We start from the raw sequence: 10,515 nt of genomic DNA, 5'->3' as shown, positions 1-10,515 counted from the left end.
TTCCTTTATTAATATCCTATGATTATGGAGTAACTTTTCTTAACTGAACTTATTGTAAAAGCTGAATTAAATTTATAAGAGCTAACTTATAGAAAAATGTGTATGAATTGAGCTTCATTTTATGAGCTAAACTTATAGAAACTAAACTAAAGTACTCTGAATTGAAGTAATACTTTCTTTACCGTAGTAAAAAAAAGTTTCCGTGTTAACAAATCAATAAAGACCATCAACTACTCATGAATTGAAAAAATAGTCTCACGCTCAATCTTTTGTGAATGTATACTTTTTAACTTGACATTTAATTTCTTGTTATTGTACTTAGATTGATTGTAACATTTGTAAGGTTGCTAAACATGAAATAAAATTCTCTTTTACTCTGAGGCTCATACTAATGTCGTTAAATTGCCGACTCAATTTAAGTACTAAAATCCTATGTCTACCCAAATTCAAATTAGTCATTACTTTATTTCTTAGGAAAGGTATAAGATTATTCGTTAACGTGAATAAGAATAAAAAAGAATTGATATTTTGGTTATTTGATTTTTCATGTACTACCACGTCACTTGATTACAAATCCAATCACGTTCGCCCATTCTTTAATTTATAGACTGCTGCTCCTAGGATAAATCCAAGTATCTCATATATCAAAAAACAAAAGTACGCAAATCAACGTGCTGGTAATTATTCTACATTTTAAAATAAAGACCCGAATTAGAGCTTTTACAACTTTTGATAGTGACGTTATGGACTTATGAGAATGAGCTTAATGTAATACCCAGGATATTTAAGAACGTTGTTGACCGATCTTGTTGACCAAACAGACCTTAGGGATGAATGGGTGAGGGATCAGGCTTGTAACATGAGGTTTATAGGATAACTTGCTCGACCTAGCTGAGGCTACTCGGCCGAGTATCACCCATACTCGACCGAGTAGAGCCTACTCGGCCGAGTACTCCTGTACTCGACCGAGTATGGTCATGATCGACACGTTAATATAAACGCAAGTTCGCGAGATTCATTTCATTTTCTCATTTCCTCGACAGTTTCTCTTTCTCTAACCCTAGCCTATCTCCCTCCCCTATCACTCCATAGCTTCACACTTTAATGTAATTAGCCTAAATCTCCACCATGGGAATGACGGGATTCGCTGAGGAAGGATGACGTGGGTGGTGGTCGTCTATGTCGTCGTCGATGCGTAATGTTAGGTAAGTTTCTGCCTTGTGTTCATTTGAGTGATTCTTTGAGTATAGCTGTGTAATAGGAGATGGTTATCGTGGTTAGGATGCTTATTGGAGTCGTGCGTGGCTGTGTATGGAGGTCTTACATGCTTAGCGACGAGGTAGGGTTTCCCTACTCTGTTTACTGTTAATTGATTTAAGATTGTGATTGTACTGTGTATAATTGTTATCTACTGATCATCGGAGTATTGGTGTAGTGGTGACGGTGGTGTTGTGGCGGGGTTATGACGATTGTGGTGTTGTGACAGCTGTGAGGCTGTGTGTGTTGTGATGGTGGTGGAGTAACTTGCGGGAGTGACTTCACACCCTAGTTCGCCCTCCGTGGAACCCGCGACGAGAGGGGATGTGCACATTAAGGTACAGGGATTGTTAGTCGCTTGTTGATGAGCTGGACTAGGTGGGATGGACTGCGGTCACCCACTGGCGGCGAGGATTACCTGTTGCTATGGGTAATCTGGCAGGGCTACACCCTTCGGGGTGTAGTCAGTTACTGTAAGAGGTCGTGAGACTGGGATAGAGGGTGATCAGCTATTTACATTGTTATTCTGTCTTACATTTGATTAGTCAGTACTGACCCCGTTGTTGTTGTTTTGTAAAACCTGCGGTGATCCATTCGGGGATGGTGAGCAGTTGGCTTAGCAGTGTTGCGATTGTGGGTTGCTAGGATTGGAGGGATCGAGTCATCACGCTACCAGTTTAGAGATGCGGGTCATAAGTGTTGTAGTTGTATCTCAGTTATAAAGACTTTGTATTGAGTTGTATGGTACGAATCATTTAATAATATAAGATTGTTCTTTTGTTGTCTAATTTGATCTTGTGGACAAGGCCCTCGGGAACTGCGTCCGCGGGATCCACACTAGGCATAATCGACTCGAGGTTCTTTCGAATCGAATTAAGACAAATTAGAGTCGCCACCAAGTTTTTTGGGAACTTGGAACCGTTCAAGTCAACTTTACACCTTTCATCGAAAAGCATAAAGCCAATCAACTACGAGTGATTAAAGATAAAGACTTGTACCCTATATCACTCGATTTGAATGACTCTCGTAATCCAATGGTATTTAGACGGATCCACAAACCATAGATCTTGAGTAAGGAGTGAGGGTACGTGTTGGGAAGCCCATAAGGACACCCAACCCCCCCCAATAACGGCCTCTACTAAGTCAAGTATGGATTTCAAACAAGGTCATAGCTACTACGATATATGATATGCAAACGTTGTTTTAACCCTATCATGTGACAACAATTTCTATGTCGTTTTAGATGCAACTAAACTAACTTTGTCAAAGTTTTAATTTAGCATGTGGGTTGATTGATCTAACAACATACAAAACAAAGCAAGCAAGGCTTAAGGGGGAATGGGGGAGCCATTGGGATCTATCCTATTACAACCCAGGCATTTCATGCCGACACAACGAGAAATAAATTACAACTCAATCTAATTACAACAACTATCGTAATTACTTTGACTCAGATTACAATACAAACTAACAAAATACAACTTAAACTATTAAGTCTTAATAAACGAAACAAATGTAAACAAAAAAGCTAAAGCTAAGTTAGACTAATTAAAGATGTTAGCCGAATTATTAGTTAATAAACAAATTAGATTAGAATTAAACTAATTAAATTAAAATAAATAAGTATAAAGGCTTGAAATAAATTAGGTACAACTTATTAATTAAATTGAACCCAACTTATTAAAATTATTCACCAATCCATATTTATTAAAATAGGATTAGTAAACAATTAAAGAAACAAAAGAAGAAAAGAAACTAAAACTGGCAGACCCGTGCAGTGCACGGATCAGAAGTCAGACAGACCCGTGCAAGGCACGGTTTTTGTAGAAAAGCAAAGTTAATTATGTTTTAATTACGAAATCAGTAAAATAAATTACGAAAAAATTCATTAAATTAAATTTACAGATTTTGAACCATAAAAGATAATTAAAACGACTTTTAAAAAATTAGAAATAAATAAATCAAATTAAAGGTTAATTAATTACAAATTGAATTAAATAAATACGAACTAGGTTAGGTACAATTCTAAATCGTCAACGAGTGCAAATGGAAAGGTGTTAAGCACGCACTTCCATGCTAGCGAGAAAATTAGTGAAAGGGAAGATGAATTCAATTAAGTTACAGAATTGTTAATCAGTTTTTAAAGCTATGTCGATGTACCCTAATGTGTCTAATTAGGTTATCAAAATGATCGAATGTCGTCTAAATAAGTTATATGTTAACAATCAGAGGTCGTACTAACATGTAAATGGTCCTAGGGTGTGTCGAATTGGCCGAAACAAACAAAGGGTCAAAAACGAGGAGCGAAGTTAGAAGTTCGTTTTATTTATGCCCTACCTTGAACACGAGGATATGTAAATGAGACGGGGGTGTACGACCGACTGATGTAGCGGTTTCTTTTCCCATCTCAAGTCAACGCGGGTGTTCATGGTGGTACTTTAACTCATACTCGGACTAAACTAGTTTCATAGTTAATTTAAACGATAAATAAAAAGCGATAAACAAACAAAACAAACTATAAGAAAAACAAACATAAAAACGAAATAAAAAAGGAGAAAGAGGAGGATTTGATGCACCCTTAACCTACATGTATCGTTGACACCGTCTTGGGTCGTAATCGATGGTAGATTTTATCTCGAGAGGCTGTCGTCGACGAAGAAACAAAGCAAACACGCGTTTTTGGCAAATCTGGACAGCAACTTTCAAACAGCGATTTCTCCCTCGTTTCACGATGAAAATTCGATTTAAAAGATGTTTTGAAAACTAGAAAGAGAGGAGAACAGAGATCTTAAAGCAACCCCTGCTCGTTTTGAGTTATTGGGCACGAAAAACGAGCACAAACAAATGGACAGACAGAACAAATCGCAAAACAGTGTGTATAACACTCTGTTTTTCGAGGGATTTTGTGTACTCTCAAGGGCAATTTGGCTCGTAAATCTTTGTCTAATGTGTAGATGGATGTTATATGGTTAATTAGGAACAAGAAACTCGAGTTTTGATGGAGGTTTGAGGGAGGAACGAATTGTTTTTCGAAGAGGACACACAAACTGTTCCAGTTTGGATGTCGGTTTTGTGGAGGGTTTTTGAGAGGCAATTAGGGTTTGTTTCTGAGTTTTAAAGCTTGTGAGTGAAGGTAGGATCTATGGAGAACTTAGAGGAATGAATGTATGGTGAAGGGAGGGTATTTATAAGGAGTTAAAGTAGGGTAAAAGGGGAGGAGAGGCAGTCGGGCCTGTTTGCACATAGCTGCTGTCCAGCAGCTTTTGGGAGGTCTCCTAGGGTTCGTATGGGGGGTTTCCTTGGTGGTTAAGGTAAGGTAATATGGGTAGGATATTAGGGTATGGGTTAGGGTTAATGGGCACGGGTTTTGGTGGTATTTGGAGCGGGTTTTGGGCTCGGGATTTGAGCTGCGAAACAGGGGGGCTGCTTTGTGTAAGCGGGCTGTTTGGGGGGTGTTTGGGATGGGATTTGGGCCGTGGTTATGGGGGTTCGAACTGGGTTGGATGGGTAGTGGTCTAGGTTGGTTAGTGTACTCGAGATTCGTGCCAACTCGTAAAGAAAACGGGCTCAAAAACCGAGCTAAAATCGAGCTCAAAAACACATGTTCAAAACGAGTTCTTTTCGATTTTCAAATCGATTTTTCAAATCAATTAACACATTAAAATAAATGATTTTTCAAACCAAATATACTCATAAAATGATTTTTCAAATCAAATATTTATTTTATTTTCAATAAAATAAACTTGGGAAAATAAATTCAAAATAAAATAAAATAAATTGAATTCACCTAAAAAAAGCCATAATTTAAATATCATTTAAAATAATAAAATACTTCATCGACGACGCCCATTCTACATCGTAAAACGAACCCAAATAACGACAATGACAACTAAAGAATACATGTGTCCTATCATCATCGGGTGTTTGTCGGGTTCTCTATAAATTCCAATATCGACGGATACGGGTATCTCTGAGCCCCCACTTTGACCGAGGCTTGGACGGGCGAAAGTCAAAGTATACCCCAGTCCCTCTCGACCGAGGATTCTGGGTCGTTTATAGTCCATTAGACTTGCGTATGTAAGCTCGCCAGCCATAAGAAGAGATCATACCTGAAACTTCGTTGGGGATTAACTCTTGCTTCATGTTGCGTCGAATTATCATCGTTGGTCATCGACCCATAAATTGCATATATGGTGGATTGAGCCTTATCCTTAGGCGCCTAAGTATCCGTTTCTGACGGAATCAAACCCGCGTCGTAGTTCGGCAACTGCTGACACATGCCCAAAGTTTATCATCTGTTTGGCGTATGTCCAAAATTCATCATCTCATTGACATTTGCCCAAAATTTATCATCTGCTGGCGCTTGTCCGAATGGGACGGGACTTTCCAAGGAGGTTGCCGCCGCTTTCATCATTTGCTTTCAGCTACGGAATTCTTCCATTTCATACTCTTGTATTGAATTGAATTCTTGGTGGATGTCATCCTTTACATCTTGATAATGGTCTCTGAAGCCAACGGCTTCAGAGCCCCTAGTTTGCAATGGCTCTAAAGTCAAAGACTTTAGAGCCCCCAGTTGAAGCATATCATGCTACATTTGAAGCACAAAAACGTACTAGCAATAATCATCACATAAGCACATTTGGATCATCGATCCTAAAATTAGATCATTTGAAAGATTGGGTCATCGACCCGAAAATTGAATTTGAAAATTTTGAATAATTGGGTCATCGACCCGAATTTTGAATTTGACATCACTTGGAATGTTGGGTCATCGACCCAAAATTTGAGTTTGAAAGACTGGGTCATTGACCCGAAATTTGAACATGTTGAAAATATTGAATAATTGGGCTATCGACCCAAATTTTGAATTTGAAATGAATCACTTGGATGTTGGGTCGTCGACCCAAAATTTGATTTTGAACTTTGAGATTTGAACCTTGACTTGAAATGTACCACTACTTGGATCATCTATCCCATAATTCGCAAAATGTTTTTGAAATTTCGGTATTCTAAAATCTTTGGCATTTTGAAATCGAACCTTGACGGGTGAGCAGGAAATACGACTCAGACACTCTGTATGACCTGTAAACCACGTGGGCGTAGCCCGCTACCGTAAAACAAAAAAGGAAAATAAAACCGCAAGTGTGCACGGGTTTTAATTCAATTATTGACTTGTTAGGGGTAGAAATGTAAATTGGCCATTCCGGCGCCAAAATATGGCAAATGGGAATCACAAGGTCGTCGAACTTGGGACGGAGATATCGTATGGCATGGGCGTGCTCCCGAGGGCGCATGGGAATCACTTGGCATTGACAAGGAGGATTAAACTCACAGAGCAACAACGTTAGCTTCGCCTAGACACTAAACACTGACTGATTTTATGAGAACAGTTGGACATCACACATCACTCTTGTTGGGAACATTCTGCCACTCTTCTCCTCGCCTCCTTTCTTTTCAATAGTATTCATCATTTCTTGCCACCGCCTTCTTTCTTTTCAGAGGGCTTTTACTATTTTTCTTCCACGCCTTCTTTCTTTTCAGCGGGTTTTTTCATATTTTCTGTTCCCAACACAAACCCACATCTATGTGACTCAGCATCTTTGCCTAAACCATTAGATAAAGCTCATTCTGAGACTCGATACTATTCATCCGAACCTATATCCTCATCCTAGCCTACATCGAGTGCTAAGACCGACTCAAACAAAGGTGGCTTCATTTGGACTTGGTTAAGACCCGTAAGAAACCGACAAGATGACAACTTGGTTGATGAGTGGATTGAATCCCTTATTCAAGGAAGGACCTACGTATTCGCATGGAGCGAAATCAAATCCGACGTAGTTCGATCATGGTGCATAAACATGGCATTTTGATTGTGTGTACACACTCGAAGGTTTCACCTAAGGTATCATGTCGTATCCTATTCTAGCCTGTAAGGTACCGTTAAATCCCGTGTCTGGGGTTAGGTGTAAAAGGCTTGGATCCTTTGGGATGTGGAGCTTGGTAATAACAAGTTGGAATGGTTAACCATCATTCTGAAGGTTTGTTTTGTGGTGCTAAGGCCAAGGGCTATGGCGGCTGATGTGGTTGGAATGGGTGTCTCGGGTTTGATGAACCACGAGTGCAAATGGGTTGAAAAATGATGTGGGTTCAAAATTCCATGTCCGGACCCTAAAGGCTGGGTATAACAACACAAGCGGAATGATTCTCAAAATTCCCGACTACCCCCTTGTAACTGTCTCAGGAAGGACTTAGGGGTAAAGAGGTTACTACTTAAGCTTTTGGGCTTCGCCCATTGAACTTCAACTATGGGTACTTGACTTGACTTCTGGCTTCCGTAACTTCGACATTCAACCAAAAACCTTTTGCAATAACTTCAACATCTTTTTTTCTTTTTTTTTCTTTTTCTTTCATCTTTTTTTCATTTTTCATTTTTTTTCATTTTTTTTTCATTTTTTTTTCATTTTTCTCTTTGAAAATGATCTTCTATTCATTCTCTTAATCATAAATGGATACACCTTGAAAACTGGGCTTCGCCAACTAATTTAGGTAAGAACTAACAATTCCTTGTTAGAACGGGTTGATATCTTCTCTCTTCGAGATGGGATGATTTTGTTGGGGAAAAGGCTTGCCTCCCATCATCGATAGGAGAAACAAGGAGCTAGTCCGGGTTTGTCATAGAATCATCTAAAAGCCTGTCACAAACATTGGTTCAGATGGAGGTTTTCTACCACCAGACATGGAATAGGTAAAGGAATCAAACACGGGATCCTAGTGTACCTTACATTTTGAAACGGGACATATTTCTACCCCAGGGATGCCTTTGAGTGTGTTGTGCATTTTATCATGTTTCGGAATGATTGAGGATTGGAAACAAGACATATTTGGAAAAGAAACTGCAACTTTTTTATTGGAATGAGAAATGTTTAACAGACTCGAAGGAACGATTCCTAGGACACATCCTAGGTCATTGCGGAACAAACGACTCAAATTCAAAAAAAGAAAGTTCTAGACTCGACTCGACTAAGATAAGAAAACAGATCCCGACTCATAATTTTCAAATCTGGTCTTGAGCTTTCCCTTGTTCAGCTGTCAGCTTAGATGCTCGGTTCTAGTCCTTGATCCCTTTGATGGTCTGCCTCCATCCTGAGGTAGTCCTCTGAGGATCTACGCCAATGATGAAGGTTGGTGAATCGAATTGTCTTTTATTAACTTCGTTAATGAGAGGAGAACATTCTTGAGCAAGACTCCCGACTTGAATTTCATTCTTCGGGTTTGGCAAGAATTCAAAGCAATCCACAAATATTTTCCCGATAAACACCCCTTTCAAGTGACATGGGTGGATAAGATAGGAATAATCGACATTGTCTTCGACAGAAACAAAGTTGGCGTGATCGCCAAATGGATTGGTGATGTTATTGGGTTTAACAGTTGGGATCGGGAGTGTTCCATTCTCGATCATGTCTTGAATTTCGTGCTTGATCGATAGCACCTTTCAATATCATGGCCTTTCCCTTGGTGAAAGGCACAGTAGGCATTTGGTTTATACCATTTACCTTGTTGATCAGCGGGAGGGTCTGGAGTTGGACCAATAGGCTTCAGCTTTCCTTGGGCTATGAGCCTTTGGAGAGCGTATGTATAAGTGCATCCGATATCGGTGAATGCCCTAGGTGTTTGGCGTTGCGACTTCTTTGATTGCCCTTCTAAGAGATTGATGGCTTCATCAATATGGGTCGTTGCTGGGGCCTTGGCCTTAGACGATGAGGCCCCTTGGTACCCTTTCGGCTTTTCAGCCTCTGCCCTTATGACATCATCTTCTACCTTTATCCCGATTCTTATCAATTCTTTGAAAGAGCCAAAATTCTGTATTTCGAGCATTGCGGTAAATAGGTCGTAGATTCTTTACGAACTTATCTACCATTTCAACTTCACAAAGCTTCTTGGCTAGTTTCACGCTTTCAGCGCGCCATCTTGCGAGGAATTCAGTAAAGCCCTCTTTTTCCTTCCGTGTCATTACTTCCAAAGTCCTTATGTTGGTTTGAATCTCAACATTGTCGCATAGTGCTTCTGAGAACTCCACCGTAATATCTTCGAAAGTGGGGAAGTTCTTAAGGTCAAGATTATAGAACCACGCCTTCGGGTGTTCATCCGAGAGATTGGGCAAAGATTTCGAGAGCATATCGCAGGTACTCCCTTCAATGCTAAGTACCCTTTATAGGCCTTAACATGGTGGACTGGATCTTGGTGCCTTTGAACTTTGGGATGTCGGTAAGTACCATGTTCGTGGGCAACTTATCTGAATCGGGGCATAGGCCCTAGCATTCTCATAGTGAATGTTCTTCCCCTTGGAGAGTTTCAAACGGTCTTCGATGAACTTGAACCGTTTCTCCAAATCGAGTCGAGGTGGGGTAGATGGAGGGAATCTTCACTCGGCTTAGATTCGATTGCATCCATTCGGGTCATCATGAGGTTCACGGCCTCAGTGAGCTTGTTAACAGCATCTTCCATTGCTTGACGTCGGGTTTTTGGCGGCCTTTCTACAAGAAAACCCCGTACTGAGTCAATATTTAAAGTAAGAGCCCCTGCACACTTAAGGACACGACCCCAACTTGACTCAAACAAAGACTCGACTTGAGACTGACTAACCAAAGGTTCGACTCACGGTTGGATTTAGACCTTGGTTCATTTTAGACTCGACAAAACGACATGACTCAAGCTGTCATAGCTCGATTCTAAACTGGACTCGGTGTGACTAAACCCGTGATTGGACCAACATAGTCCTTAGGTTCGAGTGAAACGTCCTAGAGGGCCTAGCTTGGACGTTTACGTGGACTATCCTAGACCAAAAGGTCGACCAACATGACTCAAAGCCCAAGAGGTGAGCTTGGGTGACCCAACAGGTCGTGTTCTAAACTCTTGAACGAAAAACGCCCGGCCTAACACGGCCATGACCCGGACACGACTCGATGCATTTCATGCTTGGTTAAGGTTCAAGAAATATTTTGGATTGAATTTGAAAAAAACGAAGGATCGATTTGAAAATGATATTTGAAATGGGCACATCTGGCTATAAAAGCTCATTTTGGCCGAAATTTCTAGTCCTATTTGGGCAAAGATTCCGCGTTTTTAAAACCATGCTATTTTGAAAGTAAGGTGTTCAAAAGTTCGGTTTTGAAAAGGACATGGAAAATTTTGAAAAGACTCGGAAAACACCTTGCACATTGTCATTCTCATGTTATAAGGATGTATGCTCCTAGACAT

Source organism: Silene latifolia, chromosome 5 (assembly GCF_048544455.1).
Source record: "Silene latifolia isolate original U9 population chromosome 5, ASM4854445v1, whole genome shotgun sequence".
NCBI classification, from domain to species: domain Eukaryota; kingdom Viridiplantae; phylum Streptophyta; class Magnoliopsida; order Caryophyllales; family Caryophyllaceae; genus Silene; species Silene latifolia.
The sequence above is the reverse complement of the archived record's forward strand: the minus strand, read 5'-3'. Positions refer to the sequence as shown.